At 32.5% G+C, this 16,100-nt stretch overlaps 1 long non-coding RNA gene across 1 annotated transcript; it reads right to left on the reverse strand.

Moving 5' to 3' along the window:
* Positions 1–2,494: 2,494 nt before the first annotated feature.
* Positions 2,495–3,535, reverse strand: LOC107612314 (uncharacterized). The gene is made up of 2 exons (XR_001613691.3): positions 3,418–3,535; positions 2,495–2,858 (listed from the first exon to the last, which is right to left on the reverse strand). It is a non-coding gene; the product is annotated as an uncharacterized LOC107612314 (long non-coding RNA).
* Between the last annotated feature and the right edge of the window lie 12,565 nt (positions 3,536–16,100).

A 16,100-nucleotide genomic window follows, 5' to 3' on the forward strand; every position in this document is an offset into this window, starting at 1 on the left:
GTGCTCTACCTATGCCCTTGAAATGTGTCCAGAACGGTTTTATTTTGAATATCTACACTTTTTCTTTCTGCTTCTACTGCCACTCATATGCCAAACGAAACAATGGCCCCTAAACTTCAACCTTTTTTTAATAAATTATTCATAAATTTTACTTTTAATTTTTTTAACAATTTTTATTTTAGTCGTTTTACATTGAAAAATTAAACTTTGATCTTTATTCAAATTTTATTCTAGCTTCGTTTCTATTATCACTTCATTTTTTCGGTCATATCCTCATTGTAAATTTTTCTGTCAATTTTTTATTTAAAAAATGTATTTTTTTTTTGTGACTAATGTATTTTTATTATACCAGCAGAATATTATGATTTATCATTAAAATTTTTTATAGTAAAACCAGTATAAAATAACTACTTCCTTCTGTCAAATTTGGTTCAACGAATCTGACGACAGTAATTATTATAAATCAGACCATATATTCATTAAGATTGAATGAACATTTTATATCCTTAGGAACATATATTTATTGCCAATAAAAAAAAATTTAGTTAACATATTTTCTAAAGATATGATAAGTTTATTATTAAAAATTTTTTTAAATATTTTTATTTAATACATATAGAATATATATTAAAAATTTAAAATTTTATATTTTTAATGAACATTTATTTAATTAATAAACTTAATATGTAATTTTAGAACACAAAATAAACAGACTCTAAATTATCTTTAACTTTATTTGGTCGACGACGACTTTAGCTAGAAACACAATGCAATTAGTGCGATAATTATTAGGAATACTTTGTGTCCATTAACCATGGTTCTGAAAACCGAACCGGACCGGCCGGTTCAACCGGAAAAACCGGGAACCGGTCACCTAACCGGTCCGGGTAAGGTCAGAAACCGTCTGGCAAAAAACCGGGGAAAAAACCGGTCGAACCGGCGGTTAACCGGTAAACCGGACGAACCGTCCGGTTTTTTTACGGTTTTTTGCGGTTAAAAAAAAAAAAAAAAAACGCCTAATTGTAATTGCCTAAACGAAACGAGCCCTAAATCAGTAAATCGACTCCACTCCTCTCTCAAAAACTCAATCGACTCCTCTCCTCTCTCAAAAACTCAATTGGAAGAAGAACAGAAAAGAACCCTAGCGGAACCCACAACCACTGTTCAAGCGCCGTCTCCTCTGTTCAAGCGCTCTCTCTCTCTCTCTCTGTTCGCCGGTGTGGCCCGCGGAACCCACAACCACCGCATCTCCTCTCCTCTGTTCGTCGGTGTCGCGCCGTGGAAGCTCCGTCGCCGTCCTAGGAAGCTGTGTCGCCATCGTAGGAAGCTCCCTCGCCATCGTGTGGAAGCTCTGCGGCCGTCGCGCCGTCTCCTCTGTTCAAGCGCTCTCTCTCTGTTCGCCGGTGTGGCCGTCTCCTCTGTCGTCGCCGTCACTCCCCTTCCTCCTCGCCGCCGGTAAGCAGTAAGCACTCTGAGTGTTGATGCAGGACCCAGTCTTCATATTTGCAAATCACTTCACTCGAAAGCAGACAGATGCAGGACAAATATAATTACATTTGGCATCAAAATTTTCATTATGTCTAAAATTGTGAATGAGTACATAGTCTCTTACTTATTTTATGAAACTGGAATAATCTTGTTGATGGTTGATTTATGATTCTAGAATGATTTTCTGAAATGATGATGATATTGTTACTGATATGTTGTTGGCTTCTTGTTGATTCTCTGATGGTTATTGATCAGTGATGATTGGTGCCTTTGATTTTGAATTGGAGTTGGGTTTAATTATGAGTTATTTGGGTTTAATATGAGTTGCTGAGTTAATAATATACTGATTTTGTTGATGTTTGCTTATTATAAATTGCTGATTTTCTGAAATGATGATGATGTTGTTGCTTGATGATATATTGTTGGCTGCTTGTGGATTTTCTGATGATTACTGATTAGTGATGATTAGTGCCTTTATTTATTTCTGAATTGGAGTTGGGTTTAATTGTGAATTGCTAGGTTTAATTCTGAGTTGCTGAGTTGATTTTGTTGATGTTTGCTTATTTTGAATTGTTGATTTTCTAAATTGATGATGATGTTGTTGCTTGATGATATATTGTTGGCTTGTTGCTGATTTTCTGATGATTACTGATTAGTTGGAGATTTTGTTGTTAGTATTTTTTTTGGGTGTAGAACATTATGGTAAATTTTGAAATTTTGGATTTCATTAGGTTAGAAATGATCAAATTTAAATATTTGAAATTATATATTAAATTTTTAATGAATATTTAATTAAACCGGTTGAACCCCGGTTGAACCCCGGTCGAACCGTTGAACCAGTGAACCAGTTATCTTACCGGTTCATTGACCGGTTCGGTTCTCGCAACCTTGCCATTAACAACAATATATAGGTATCTACTCATATCGAGTTTGTGTTTAGTGTAGGATTAGAATTTTTTATTGTTTATAGAAGGGAAAAAAAACTCAGTATATGATATTAATGATAAAATGGGAAAGGCAAGAATTTATAAATCATAGTACAACCACTATTTAATTATTAGTTATTTGATAGATAATAATACAATCATCATCACTACTTTATTCCCCATGCATTATTATAACAAATTAACACCGGGGATCGGGACATTGCTGACTTGGATTCGGATTTGGATAGGTACAAACGCATCCGTGGTTTGGAAAGCATTCTCCCTTGGTCGAAACCCTACCATGAAAAAACACGCAAATACTATCACATGCCGCATTTGGGTCATATTTATTTTTTGGGTTGGATGGTGAACAATACTCAGCACCGGCTGCACAACCCGTGCATGTTATCCTGTTCGCCTCTGTCATCTTAATTTGGTTATTACCTATAAATATTCAGACATAAAACACAGTCATTAGCGAAGAAACTAAAATCATATAACAATTGCTGAAATCAAAATGTTATAACTAAAATCATACAAAAGTATAGCAAATATATGTTTTTATTAATTTAAAAATTTTTAATAAAAAATATATAAAATTTAATTTTTTATTGAGAATAATCTTAGTGTATGTCTTTAGATTCCATTTGATTTCTATCGTGAAAGATAAATGCGAGAAAGAAGGATATAAAAAAAAAGATTTTGTTCTAGAAACAAAAATTTACAAATTTTCTATTCATTCAACAGGAGAAAACATAATGTACAGAGAGCCAAAAACTTTAGTTGTCAAGAATAGTAGTAAAAGAAGGTAATTTGTTGTGGATGGTAAAAAGAAGATAAAATAAAAACAATTTTTTTAAATTTTGGCGTCTTTGTATCTTTATTTTTCTCAAAGAAAACACAGAGACGTTTTTTTATTTGGGGCATCTCAAATATTTTATTATCTTAGGACAACATCTAAATAGAATATGATGGCATGTTATTTGATAAATTAGATGCATACCAAAGTCTACGCATAGAACAAATAAGAAGACGAAAAAATATAAAAGTATTTTCATATCACAAATTTGAAAACTTAATTCATACCCTACTATAGAAGAGACTCAAAAGAACTAGTATTTACTATTTATAGGCACTCAATGACAACAAAACTTTTTTACAAATTTATAATTTATTAAATAGTCTTTGTCTATGAAATTCGGACATTTCGCTGAGTTGTCGTAGTGTCCACATGTCGAACATATTTCAGACACGACACTCACCGACACTAAACTGATAGGCATGTCTATGCTATGTCCAAACCGTATCTTAATAAAACATAAAAAAAATTTTACCGGACACACTTGGACACACCTAAATACTATCACATGTCAGCGTGTCCGGTCTTATTCTTAACATATATTCTTGAAATAAATTTATTAAAACAAAAAATATTTTATATAATTGATATAATTAAAATACGACATTAAAAATAATTAAAAAATGAATTTATATTTTAATATTAATAAAATATCAAAATATCATTATAATTTATCAAAAAAATACTTTATATTTTATATGTATGCGTGTCCCCATGTCTTATAAAATTTTAAAATTTGCGTGTCGACATATTCTATGTTATATCGTATTCAATATTCGTGTCAATGTCTGCGCATCATAGGTCTTCGTCAAGTGATGATTTTCATTTTCCAAATTAACCCTCATTTAATATTTCCATGTTTAACGTATTTATTGACCATTCATTTATTACTATAAATGTTTCTCTTTATGTATATTTATTAATTATTAATATAAACGGAATTAATCCTTATTTAATATTTCCATGTTTAACGTATTTATTGACCATTCATTTATTACTATTTATTGCTATATAAATGTTTCCCTTTATGTATATTTATTAATTATTAATATAAACGGAATTTCATTTAAATGATGTCATCTTTTTGTTCTTTAATTTGTGCATATTTATTTATTACTAAAAACAAAAAATAATTTTTTTTAATAATCAAAATATTAAATATTAAATATATATTTAAAAAATAATTTTAAAGATTAGATTTTGATATAATTTTATGTAAATATTATAAAAAAAATACGATATTTTCATTCTTAAAATTTGATAATTTGTTGTCAAGTAATTTTTTTAATTTTTTTATTATGAATAACTACCTTTTTTTGAAAAATAAAAAATCTAAAAATTAAATTTTATGTGAATTTTTTTGTATTTTCTAAAATATTTATTAAAATATTTTTATTGAAATTTAGATCAAATAAATAATTTATTTATTAAATACAAAAAATTTTTATTATTTATAAAAAATATAATATTTATTAAATATTTTTATTCCATTTTTAAATTATTTAAATATTGTTTTGTCGATATTATTTTTTTAATAATTTTTTTTGTCAGGATCTAAATTTTTTGGATACCAAAATGGTCAATTCTCCCCTAAAATAGCGCACTAATTTAAAAATTCGCACATAATATAATGCACGTACCATGTTAATATGTTATTGAGCCACCCACCGTCATCTATTCAAAATTCTATACCCGTATTGACGAGTTTTATTATGTCTATCTAAATTATATCTTTTAATTGATTATTTCTAGAAATAAAAAGTTTAATTGATTATATTCTAATTTTTCTAATTATAGATACTGAGTAATCATTTCATCTTTAAATGAATATATATATAAAAGCTGATTTAAAAAATTAATAATACTAAAGAAACAAAAAAAAAAGTTAAAAATTATTTTATTTAGAATTTATTAATTACTATAACAATTAATGAATATTAAATAAAATAAATTTTAATTTATTTTAGCTAATTTTTTTTTATTATCAGATATTGCTATAAAAAACGGACTACTTTTAAAATGTATCAAGTCATCAAATTTTGTGTGCAGCTCTACCTAGCTATTTAAATCTTTATACCAATAATAAATTGAATATATCTCAAATTCATCTCATAATTCATCCTTTTTATAAATAAAATTTTTAATTAATTACATTTATATTTTTTATAATTGAATCATTTTTAAATATAGAACGTGTACTTTTGACTCTTAAATATACTCTTTTTAAAAAATATTCATTACTAATATAAAAAAAAAAAAGAAAAAAATTTAAAAAATAAAATAATTCAACTATAACTAGTCAAAATTTTTTTATTTGACTTCATTTATATAACTTTTTTATATTTTAATTTTTTATCTTACTCTCTTATCACTCAACTTATTACATTATATCTCTAACTATTAGGATGTAACATATCATATATTAATAAAACCTTTTATAATTTGATTTTTATATATATTATTACATTAAAGATTAATCATAATAATATACTTTGAATGTCATTAATGTGATTCATTTTTTTTTATAATCATTAATTTATTTTTTTCTTATTATTTCACTGCACCTACCTAATATTGTAGAGGGTGAAATAATTTAAATTTTAATTATCATTAATTTTAATTAATTTTTTTTATAATCATTAATTTATTGTCTCACTTACGTAATATTTGTTTCATATTTTTTAAAGTGAAATAATAATTTATTGTATTTTGAACACAAATATTTTCAAATTTTCTCATAATTGGATTTAGAAAATATCAAATACTTAAATTAATTTATTCAATTGATAAATTTACTCATAACATCCATAAGTTCATACACATAACATCCATAATTTCATATTAATAACATCCATAGTTTCATATACTCATAACATTCATAATTTTATATAGGGGAGTGCTAGGTAAACAATGACTATCTTGAACAACATGAACAACCACCAATCAAATAAAAACACATTACACTTTTAAATTACTCACCTAAATCTTAATATTAAAATAACCATCCGTACACCTAGTGAAATGAACATCCGATATATCTATTGTTCACATTGCTTAATATTTTTATTGTCTACTTATACTTTTCCTTTTATATATAAGATGTGTAAAATCCGGTTAAACCGTAATTAATTAAATAGGAGCGAATATGGTTAGAAAATTTAGCAATCGGAATTTGATAATTTAAATATGATATTTGAACTCAGTGAATTTTTCTGAGTTGGAAAACTGTTTTCTGAATAAAAATGCACACTGAAAATTTGACCGGCAGTACCGGTGGTGCACGAAATTGTGATAACACTTTTCACAACTCCGCACAACTAACCAGCAAGTGCACTGGGTCGTCCAAGTAATACCTTACGTGAGTAAGGGTCGATCCCACGGAGATTGTCGGTTTGAAGCAAGCTATGGTTATTTTGTAAATCTTAGTCAGGAGATTAATGATAAAAGTGATTTGATTATGAAAAGTAAATAACATGAAATAAATGGTACTTGTAATTCAGTAATGAGAAAAAGGTTGAGGCTCCGGAGATGCTTTGTCGTCTGAATCTCTACTTTTCTACTGTCTTCTTCTCCAAACACGTATGGCTTCCTTCAATGGCAAGCTGTATGATCCTCTCGGACGAAAAATACCAGGTACGATCTCTGCACGGCTAATCAACTGTCGGATTTTTTGTCTCGGATGAAAAATACCATGTATAGCTACCGCACGGCTAATCATCTGTCGGTTCTCACTAGCGTCGGAATAGGACCCCTGTCCTTTTGCACACTGTCATTGAGCCCAACATTTGCAGGTTTGTAGCTCATCACAGTCATCCCTTCTCAGATCCTACTCGGAATACCACAGACAAGGTTTAGACTTTCCGGACCCCAGGAATGCTGTCAATTGGTTCTAGCCTATACCACGAAGGTTCTAACCTCTGGACCCGGTCTGTAGATTAGAAACCCAAGAGATACGCACTCAAGCTGTCGCCCAATGACTACGTTGAGATCAGATAGAACGGGAGTGGTTGTCAGGCACGCATTCATAGGTTGAGGATAATGATGAGTGTCACGGATTATCATATTCTCTATATTGAAGTACGAGTGAGTATCTTAGAATAGAATCAAGCGTGATTGAATAGAAAACAGTAGTAATTACATTAATCCATTGAAACACAACCTAGCTCCTCACCCCCACCTATGGGGTTTAGAGACTCATGCCATCAAAGATACAATATGGAATGTAAAAAATTTCATGAGTTACTCAAATGAATCTCTAAAAGTAGTTTTTATACTAAACTAGTAACTTAGGGTTACAGAAAATGAGTAACTAGGTGCAGATAGTGCAGAAATCTACTTCTGGGGCCTACTTGGTAAGTGTTTAGGCTGAGCTTTCAAGCTTCCACGTGCATATGCCTCAAATTGGAGTTAAACGCCATCCTGGGTGCCAAAATGGGCATTTAACGCCAAGAATTATGCCAGTTCTGACGTTTTATGCCTGAAAGTTTTAGGCTGTCTTTTACCGCCAGTTTGGGCCAACATATCTTGGGTAAAGTATGGACTATTATATATTTCTCGAAAGCCCAAGATGTCTACTTTCCAACTCAATTAAGAGCGCACCAATTGGGCTTCTCTAGCTCTAGAAAATTCACTTCGAGTGCTGGAGGGTCAGAATCCAACAGCATCTGTAGTCCTTTTTCAGCGTCTTAATCAGATTTTTGCTCAGGTCCCTCAATTTCAACCAGAAAATACCTGAAATCATAGAAAAAAAATACAAACTCATAGTAAAGTCCAGAAATGTGATTTTTGCGTAAAAACTAATAAAAATATAATAAAAAGTAACTAAAACATACTAAAAACTACCTAAAAATAATGCCAAAAAGGGTATAAATTATCTGCTCATCACAACACCAAACTTAAATTGTTGCTTATCCCCAAGCAACTAAAAATAAAATAGGATAAAAAGAAGAGAATATATAATGAATTTCAAAATACCAATGAAGCTTAGTTCCAATTAGATGAGCGGGACTAATAGCCTCTTTGCTTCTGAACAGTTTTGGCATCTCACTTTATTCTTTGAAGTTCAGAATGATTGGCATCCATAGGAACTCAGAATTCAGATAGCGTTATTGATTCTCCTAGTTCAGTATGTTGATTCTTGAACACAGCTACTTTATGAGTCTTGGTCGTGACCCTAACCACTTTGTTTTCCAGTATTACCACCGGATACATAAATGCCACAGACACATAACTGGGTAAACCTCTTCAGATTGTGACTCAGCTTTGCTAGAGTCCCCAGTTAGAGGTGCCCAGAGCTCTTAAGCACACTCTTTTGCTTTGGACCACGACTTTAACCACTTAGTCTCAAGCTTTTCACTTGGACCTTCATGGCACAAGCACATGGTTAGGGACAACTTGATTTAGCCGCTTTGTCAAGGATTTTATTCCTTTGGGCCCTCCTATCCATTAATGCTCAAAGCCTTGGATCCTCTTTACCTTTGCCTTTTAGTTTAAGGGGTTACTGGCTTTTTCTGCTTGCTTTTTTTTTATTTATCTATTTTTTTATTTTTTTATTTTTTTTATTTTTTATTTTTTTGCAAGCTTTTGTTCTTCACTGCTTTTTCTTACTTCAAGAATCAATTTTATGATTTTTCAGATTATCAATAATATTTCTTCATTTTCATTATTCTTTCAAGAGCCAATAATTTTAACATTCATAAACAACAATATTGAAAATATGCATTGTTCAAGCATTCATTCAGAAAACAAAAAGTATTGCCACCATATCAAAATAATTACACTAATTTCAAGGTAGAATTCGAAATTCATGTACTTCTTGTTCTTTTGCAAATAAAAATATTTTTTCATTTAAGAAAGGTGAGGGATATATAGAATCATTCATAGCTTTAAGACACATACTTCTAAATTTTATTAATCATGGAATAAAAATAAGACATAAAATAAAACATCAAAGCAGACAGATAATAATAAAAGAAAGGAAATTAAAGACATAAAAATAAAAATAAATGACTCTAATACTAATGCTTATGTAGCTCTTAAAATAGGTGTCTAATAATAAAAGTTATCACAGAGTTAGGACTCAACAACCTTGATTTTGAGGGGTAGGTGCTCCTTCAATCTGTGGGACGTCCAACTCTTCAAGGGACAGCTTCTGACGCTTTAGCTCCTGTATTTCACGCCCTTGTTTCTCTTGTTCTATGAGCATTTTGCAGAGCATGCTGTTTTGATTATGTTGCTCTTCTTTGAGTTGACTCATAGCTTCTTGCAGCTTGGTGACAGAGGCCTCTAAGCGGGCCCAATAGTCAAATTGAGGAATTTCTGGAAGGAGTTCATGCGCCCCCTCTTGATGAGGTTATCTTGAATTTGAGTTCCATTCATCACTTTTTTGGTGATTGGGCGTTCAACTGGGATAAATTCATCCACACCCATCTTTACCCCTGCATCTTTACATAGCAGACTGATCAAGCTTGGGTAAGCCAATTTGGCTTCAGTGGATTCCTTGTTTCAAAATAAGTAAATTTCACAAGGAATTAGCTGATGAACCTCCACTTCTTTTCCTAGCATAATACAGTGAATCATCACTGCTCTTTTGACAGTGACTTCAGAGCGGTTACTGGTGGGAAGTATAGATCACCCAATGAAATCTAGCTAGCCCCTAGCAACTGGCTTGAGGTCTCCTCTCTTCAGTTGGTTTGGAACACCTTTTGCATTGGTTATCCACTTGGTTCCAGGGAGGCATATGTCCTCTAGAACTTGATCTAGCTTTTTATCTTTAGCCATTCTCCTATTAAAGGATTCTGGATCATCCTACAGTTGAGGAAGTTTGAGGACTTCTCTCGCTTTGTCAAGATGGAAGTAGATAATCTTCCCTCTGACCATGGTTCGAAAAGTGTGGAAGGCGGTTCCCTCCATCCTTTGCTTATCTGTCAGCCACAGATTTAAATAGAATTCCTAGACCATGTTTCTTCCCACATTCATCTTAGGATTAGCTAGGATTTTCCAGCCTCTGTTTCGAATCTGCTCTTGGATCTCCGGATATTCGTCTTCTTTCAGATCGAACTTGACTTTTGGGATCACTGATCTTCTGCACACAATTTTGAAGTAATGATTTGCATGTTCTTTGGTGCAGAACCTCTCATGCATCCATTGTGGTTTTGGATTATTTTCTTTCTTGCCTCTTGGAGTGGTTTGTTTTCCTTTAGGGGCCATGATCTTGGTTAGTGATCACGGAAAATCACACCAAACATAGAGGTTTGCTTGTCCTCAAGCAAAAGTAAAGAAAGAAGATGAATAGATGGAGAGAAAGATTCGAATGATTAAGAAAAGGGGATGGCCGAATGTATAAATAGAGGGGAGGGAAGGAATGGGTTTTGAAATTTTAGAAACAGATATGATTTGGAAGATATAATTGACGAAAGATAAACATGATATGCAAAAGAGAAGATTGTTTTCAAAATTTAAGAGATATGAAAAAGATATGAGAAAGTTAAATCTGAATTTTTGTTTATGCATCCAAGAAATAAAAGAAAATATAAATGAATTAAAAAAAATTGAAAAGAAATTGGAAAGATGAATGAGTTTTTTTGAAAAAGATTTGAAAAGAATTGAAGGAGAATTAAAAAGAATTTATAAGATTATGAATTTTTGTTAATGGAAATTAAAAATTGAATATTTTTAATGTTTGGATGCAGAAAATTTTGAATTAAAACATGAAAATTTGAAAAAAATTGGATTGAAAACGAAATTACCTCTCCCCTAGCTGTTCTGGCGTTAAACGCCAAGCCAGGTACCCTGGCTGGCGTTAAACGCTAGAAATCCTTTTTTACTGGGCGTTTTTCTAAATGCCCAGAATGCTGCCAATTCTGGCGTTTAACGCCCAGAATGATGCCCTTACTGGCGTTAAACACCCAGAATGGTAGCCATTCTGGCGTTTAACGCCCAAATTGCCTCTTTACTAGCGTTTTGACGCCAGTGAGCTCCTTTTCTCTGTGATTTTTCTGTTTTATGTCTTGAACCTCTATTTTCCTAATTTATCCACTAGAATGCATTATCTAACATTAGGAACAAAATTAAATACTTATATAATTGATATAAACATCTAATTTGATTTGATAATGGCTGGGTTACCTCCCAGCAAGTGCTTCTTTACTGTCTTTAGCTGGACTTTACTGAGCTTTTTAATTTAGTCTCAGTTTTGAGCATTCTTGCTCAATATTGCCTTCAAGATAATGTTTGATTCTCTGTCCATTAACAATGAATTTTTTGTCAGAATCAACATCTTGAAGCTCTACATAACCATATGGTGACACACTTGTAATCACATATGGTCCCCTCCATCGGGATTTCAATTTCCCAGGGAACAGTCTGAGCCTAGAATTAAACAGTAGAACTTTCTGTCCTATCTCAAAGACTCTAGATGACAACTTTTTGTCATGCCATCTTTTTGCTTTCTCTTTGTAAATTTTAGCATTTTCGAAAGCATTGAGTCTGAACTCCTCCAGCTCATTCAGCTGGAGTAATCTCTTCTCTCCAGCTATCTTAGCATCAAGGTTTAGGAACCTGGTCACCCAGTAGGCCTTATGTTCCTGTTCCACTGGCAGATGACAGGCTTTTTCATACACAAGCTGGTATGGAGAGGTCCCTATAGGAGTCTTGAATGCTATTCTGTATGCCGAGAGAGCATCATCCAGACTTCTTGCCCAATCCTTTCTACGTGTACTTACTGTCTGTTCCAGGATTCGTTTTAGTTCTCTATTTGAGACTTCAGCCTGCCCATTTGTCTGTGGATGATATGGAGTTGCCACATTATGGTTAATTCCATATCGGACCAGAGCAGAGTTGATGAACGGAACTCTCACGCGATCTAGAATTTTCACAAATAAATTCCCGTTGTAAGTATAGCTTCTAGACCGACAAGAATTCCTTCCGTACAAAGGTTTGGTTGTCACTTAAGCAAATCCAATAAAAATAATAAACCGAAGTATTTAAACCTCGGATCGTCTTCTCAAGGAATTGTAGGGAGGTGTATTTATTATTGGTTATGAGTAAAAGTGTATTTTTGGGTTTTTGAAATAGGGAACAAGTAATTTAAATAGCAAGAAAAATAAATTAATAATTATGAAAATCTCTTGGCAAGGTATAAGAATTGGAATTTCTATCCTAGTTATCCTTATCAGGTGTGATGAGAATTGTTATTGCTCCCACTTAGTTAATCCTTACTAATAAGGAGAGTCAAGTGGACTAATTAACTTGATTCCTCGATCCTAGTCAACTCCTATGGAAAGACTAGCTTTAGAGGGATTCAAATCAATTAGCAATCCTAATTTCCAATCAACTACTGAGTTTGATAACTCAAGTGTTACCAATTACTTAACCAAAGCCAAAGGGAGAAAATAAATCAATAATTAAATTGAAAGTATCATAAATAGAATAGAACGATCATTAATCTGAAATATCTCAAATAATATTAAATAGAACGTTCAATCTTAACATAGAATAAATCATAAAAGAAATTGAAAAGATAAATAACAATTAAAGTAACAGAGTACATAAAACTAGAAAGTAAATTAAAGGAACATTGAACCTGTAATTGAAGAGAAGTAGCCTAAACATAATAGAAATCCTAAATCCTAATCCTAAGAGAGAGGAGAGAACCTCTCTCTCTAAAAACTACATCTAAATCCTAAAATTTGCATATGAATGTTGTATGTGTCGTTCTACGAGTTGTTGTTTGATTCCACCATTCTCTGACTTATATTCTGTGTTTCTGGATTTGGAATTGGCCGAAAAAGGGTCCAGAAATCGCTGTGGGCATTTTCTGCAGATTCCTGTATGTGGCGTCTGTAACGCGAGCGCGTGGGTCACGTGTTCGCGTGGTCTGGAGTTTTTCCTTGTCACGTGTACGCGTCAGTCACGCGTACGCGTCATTTGCGTTCTGCTCAAGGCACGCGTCCGCGTCGTCCACGCGTGCGCGTCACTGCCCTTTTCTTCAAAACTCTATTTTTGTGCTTTCCCTCCATTTTTGTATGTTTCTTTTCTGTTCTCTAAGCCATTCCTGCCCTATGAAGACTGAAAATACTTAACACATAAATCACGACATCGAATGGTAATAAAGGATAATTAAAATTAATACTTTTAAAGCATAGGAAACATGTTTTCACACTTATCACATAATAAGGAAGGAAAAGTAAAACCATGCAATTCATATGAATAAGTGGGTGAAGAATTGATAAAAACACTCAATTAAGCACAAGATGAATCATAAAATAGGGGTTTATCAACCTCCCCACACTTAAACAATAGCATGTCCTCATGCTAAATCCAAGAGAAAGAGTAAAGGTAGAATAGTGGAATCTTATGCAATGCAATCTATTCTAAATGCAAGCTACCTAAATGAATCATGCAATTTTAATTATTATCCACCTATATATATAGAGCTTTCATGTGGTTAGTTTGATACATATTTTCAAGGAATCATATAGCCAAGCCTATATCACGTTAAAGCACTTTCACAATTGAGTTGGGTCAAAATATTTCACAAACTAGCAAGACAGTTAAATAATTAAATCTGGATATATGGAGATGAGCTATTGAACCCTCACTGGATTTGTGTTTACTCTCCATTCACTCATTGTTTGGGGTTAATCACTCTATTCTTTTCTATTCATGCTTTCTAAAACTTTGTTCTTCATCTAAGCAATCAACAAATATATAATGTATACATACAAGCATCATGAGGTCTTTTTTTAGGGTTGTAATGGGGCCAAGGTAAAGGTAAGGGTATATATATAAGGCTAAGTAAGCTATAAATTGAACCCTTAATTAGTCTAAGATCTCACCTAACATATACATACTTTTTCATAATTTTGAAAATTCGCCTAGCTACCCAAAATTTTCCCACTTTTGTGTTACATATTCATGTACCAAATTTATTTTTGATTTTACTTCCATGTGCATTGATTTCTCTACTAAACTCATTATTGGGGTAATTTTGTCCCCTTATTTATTTGTTTAATTAAAAAGGATTTTTTTTTTGAAACACAAACATATATCAATGCACATGGTATTTTAGTTTAATTTGGTTTCACATGAGCATGCTCCCAAATTTCTGATTATTCTTATTAAATTAATCCTTTTCCTATCAACCCATGTTCCCATAAAATTCTCCACACTTAGTTAATACATAATTTCTATCTTAAGCTAACTAAGGATTCAACTTGGGATTTTAATTTTTTTTTCTGCTTAAGGCTAGTAATGTGGTTATAGAACAAAAGGGGATTAAAAGGCTCAAGGGGGCTAACAAAGGTGATGTAGGAGGTAGCTTATTTGGGATAAGTGAGGAAAAATTCAAATGATGGCCTCAATCATATGTGGGCATGTATCTACATTCTATATTGGACATATAGATTAAAACAAAGTAAAGATTACAAGTATAGAAAAGAATGGCGAAACACACATGAATGAAATTTATGGTTAAATGCAACCATACAATTAAGCTAAAAAACTCACGGGTTGTGTGTTCTTTGGCTCAGAAACCATATATCAGTTATGTATGTCATGCAAGTAGAAATCAAGAGTTCCCATTATTCTCAATGTGAATCTTAGGATGGCTCTTAAAAACTTAGTGTTCTTCCTTGAAGAAATGTTGTTAACTAACTCACATTTGTTGCTATATATATATATATATAGTGTGTGGATTGTTGTTATTCTGTTATACTAAAGTCTCTAGTTTACTCTTTCTTTATTTTCAATTAAACCAAGTTATCGTATGCTAAAAGGGTAAACTAAACTAATTAATCCATATATTCTATATCACAACTTAATAAGCTAAAAGTGCAACCTAAACTAAATATCTAATATATATATAAACCAAAGTGTAAAATATAGAAATAAAGTAAAAAAAAAATATGCAAGTACTGGAAGATAAATAAGATAAGATAAAATAAAAATAAAAATAAAAAATAAAAAATAAAAATACAGAAAAATGAGCAAAATAGGATAAAAAGAGAGTCTGAAAAGTGGTTCACCAAAATAAAGTTCGCCAGAGATGGCGACCTCCCCACACTAAAATAATAGCATCGTCCTCGATGCTCACTCAAGCTGGGTGTGAAGAAGTGTCATCTCCGGAAGGATGTGCAGTAGGTGTCTCTGTGGTGGTCTGAGGCTCTGCAGTCTGGATGAGTGTCGGAGGGTCGAGTGTAGGCTCTGCCTGTAGAGGGATCTCTGGGTTTGCGGGCTGTATCGTATGGGCCTTCTCATGATGAGGTGCAGCCTGCTCCGGTCCTGCCTGCTCAGCCTCTCTCTGTGCAGCCTTGATGCACAAAATTGTGATCCCTGGTAATGGTTCCAAAAAACTTGGTGCTCCAATCTTAATTCATAATTTGTCACAACTTCGATACAACTAACCAGCAAGTGCACTGGGTTGTCCAAGTAATAAAACCTTACGTGAGTAAGGGTCGATCCCACAGAGATTGTTGGTATGAAGCAAGCTATGGTCATCTTGTAAATCTCAGTTAGGTGTATAATAAATGGTTATGGAGTTTTCGAATAATAATAATAATAATTAAATAGAAAATAAAGATAGAAATACTTATGTAAATCATTGGTGAGAATTTCAGATAAGCGTATAGAGATGCTTTCGTTCCTCTAAACTTCTGCTTTCCTGTTGTCTTCATCCAATCCTTCCTACTCCTTTCCATGGCAAGCTTTATATAGGGCATCACCGTTGTCAATGGCTACATCCCATCCTCTCTGTGAAAATGGTCCAAATGCTCTGTCACGGCACGGCTAATCATCTGGAGGTTCCCGATCATACTGGAATAGGATTC

Source organism: Arachis ipaensis, chromosome B8 (assembly GCF_059453495.1).
Source record: "Arachis ipaensis isolate K30076 ecotype BB chromosome B8, ASM5945349v1, whole genome shotgun sequence".
Classification (NCBI taxonomy): Eukaryota; Viridiplantae; Streptophyta; class Magnoliopsida; order Fabales; family Fabaceae; genus Arachis; species Arachis ipaensis.